The sequence below is a fragment of the Nylanderia fulva genome, unplaced genomic scaffold, assembly GCF_048542155.1.
Source record: "Nylanderia fulva isolate GAGA-0341 unplaced genomic scaffold, ASM4854215v1 Scaffold421, whole genome shotgun sequence".
Classification (NCBI taxonomy): Eukaryota; Metazoa; Arthropoda; class Insecta; order Hymenoptera; family Formicidae; genus Nylanderia; species Nylanderia fulva.
The window spans coordinates 1-3,209 of NW_028190501.1; positions in this window are offsets into that span (position 1 = coordinate 1).

Genomic DNA, 3,209 nt, shown 5'->3' on the forward strand with positions numbered 1-3,209 from the left:
CGTAACTTCTTTTTATGTAATATCTGGGATGAAACAAATCTCACCAGATCTATACTATGGGGAAATTTTCGTGGTAACATACTGACAGCTTGACAAGGAAAAAAGTATCATTCTATTTGGTCTCTCTTGCATTTGTTTATGTGTTAAAATCAGTAAAAATAAAAAACCCAATATATTACGACACGAATGAGAAATATTTTACATCTGTCATTATATATGAAAATATAAAAGTAATGCAAATTAAATTTCACATTTATTTATAATAGTATTGTGAGGTAGTAACACATATGGAAATCTTTTTAAGATAAATGTTGTACATCGATTAGCGTAATATTATGATAAAGTCGCAATAAATGATTTTGCTAATATATTATTTTGAATAAAAATTTATAAAAACAAATAAAAATAAAAGAATAAATTTTATCATTCTTGTTTTTTTTTATTTTTTCATTATTTGAATAAAAGGCGTATCGTATGTAATTAGATAAATATAATAAGTTATATTCAATTCTTATTTTTCCCCCTGAGGGATTGAAGGCGCTTTGAAGGAGCGTTCCCCAACCCTTTACACAAACTCTACAATCTTTACTTATATCACCTTATCTCTACTTTTACATCTAATACAAATAATTAATTCTACCTTAACCTATTTATCTACTACTTTAGAGAGAGAAAGAGCGTCCCTACCTATCGCTTTCGCCTTCGGCTTCCCCGTTCCCCCAAATATAATCCCCAAACCCACCTCATCCATACCCTCAACTCATTCTCTCCTCATATTCTTCCTCCTTTCCCTCCCTCCCCCTTTTTTCCGTTCTTCCTTTTCCCTCTTTTTCTCTATTCTCTCATCCATCCTTCCCCTTCTCCTCCTTCCGCAATATTTCCTTCATTCTTTCCCACCAGTTTCCCTTCTCCCCTTCTCCCCCACATTCTCCTATCACATGCTCCCATGTTTCTTTCTATCCCAATAACCTACATCTTCTTTTCTCCTCTTTTCCCCAGTATCTTGCCCCCTCTCATCTCATTGTTCATTCTGAACCTAACTATCCCTTCTCCATCTACTTTCACCCCATCCCTTTCTCAGGTATCCGGTAAACCCTCCCTCCTGCCATTCCCCATTACCATCTATTTATATCTCGGACTCTCTTATCCTTCTCCACCATCTTCTCCCCCCTTTGACCTTTCCCTGTCTTTCTGCCTCCCCCACCCACCCCCTCTAATACTTCCTCTCCCCTTCCCCTTTTTTCCTCCATCTCTTTCCCTTCTATTCCTCTTTCTTCCCAGAATTTCTCACCTCCTTTCCTCCCACCATCGTTTTCTTTCCTTTTCTCCTCTTATCCTCTCTTTCATATCCTGCAAAAATTTCCTCGCTAAACTTCCTCCCCTTCCTTCCTCCAACTTCTTCTCATACCTACCGCCCTCCTTCCTGCCCTTATCCTAAATTTGTCTTTTCCTATCTCCTCTCTTACCATATACCCCGGCGTGCACCAGTCTACTCCTAACGTCCACCTAATCCATCGCTCCTGCATTGCCTCCACCTCTCTCCTCTCCTTCCATCCCCATATTTCCGCCCATATTCCAACACCGTCCCCACCAACCTTTCCATTAGCCATACTCTTTCATTCCAGTCTCCTGCAAAATTTCTCTTTCCCATTCCCCACACCTGTCTTATCACCCGCTCCTGCTTTCCTAACTCTGTTCTTTACCTGCGCCTCCTGCCCCCCGTTCCCTCTGTAGCTTATACCCTAAATATGTAATTCTTTCACTTCCTCTAACCTTTTTCCTTTACATCTCCACTCCACTCTCTTCATTCTTCCTCCTCCCTTTTAAACCTCATTACCTTTGTCTTATCCACATTCACCTCTAACCTTTTCTTGTCCATATAACTTTACCATTTTCCCCAACATATGTATCATCCCTTCTTCATCCTCCGCCAACAGTACCATGTCATCTGCGTACGCCAACAATGCACCTTCTCCCCTCCCAGTTTCACCCCCTCCCCAACCTCCTTTTCTTAGCACTTCCTCTATATCCGCTATCAGCAAACTGAATAAGTGCGGACTCATTGGGCAACCTTGCCTCACCCCCCTTGCCGTCCAAAAATTTTTCTCCCTCCTCCTTCCCCACTCTTACCTTACTCCTCGTTTTCCTGTACACCTCTTCTATCCTACTCCTTAAACCCTCTCTCACCTCCCCTCCTCTTCATTGCCTCCATTAACACCTCCCTATCTACCGAATCAAACGCCGCCTTCAGGTCCATAAATGCCGCGACTACCTTTCCTCCCTTCTTATTTACCCTCTTATTCACAAGATAATTCAACACATAGATACTATCCATCACCCCATTCCCTTCCTAAAACCTGTCTGACTCTCCGGTATCATATTCTTCCCCTCCATTTCTTCCTTTAACCTTTCAGTTAAAATCCCCACGTATACCTTGTATAGCGTTGGCATCAATGTCACTCCCTCTATAGTTTTCCACTTTATTCCCCGTTCCCTTTTTCAACAGTGGCACTATTATCCCTTCTTTCCACCTCTCCGGCCATCCTTCTCCTCTCCATACTCTGTTGCAACATTTCCCAGACCCACTCTTCTACCCTCTCACCTCCATATTTCCATACCTCACTTGGTATCCCATCTTCCCCCCGCTGCTTTTCCTTTTCTTCAGTTTTTCCCAGCATCCTCTTCAACTTCCTCCCTGCTTATCTCCTGCTCCTCATCCTCTCCCCCTTTTTTCTTTTCCTCCTCTTACCACTTTACTCTATCCCTCCCAATAAATCCATAAAGTATTCCTTCCATTCCTCCGCCTTATCTCCTCATTCACACCCCTTCTCTCTTTTTCCTTTTCTGTTAATAATCTTCCATACCTCTCCTTTCCGTTCTTGCCTCTATCGCCTCCTTGTACCCATCTTAAGCCTCTCCCTCCTCCCTTTTTCCTTTACACATTAGCTTATATTCCGCCCTTACTTTTCTATATCCTTCTCCTCTCCTCCCTTTTTCCTCATTCCCTTAACCTTTTTCCTCACTTCTTTCCTCTTCTTCTCACATTCCTCGTCCAACCCCACCCTTTCCTTTTCCCTTCTCCACTCTCTTTTTCTCCTTCTCTCAATTCCTCTTCTATTCTTCCTATTTTTCCTCTAGCTCCTCTTCAATCCCCTCCTTCCACCCTTCTCCCCACTCTATTTCCTCTCTTATTCTTTCTCCTCCCCTCT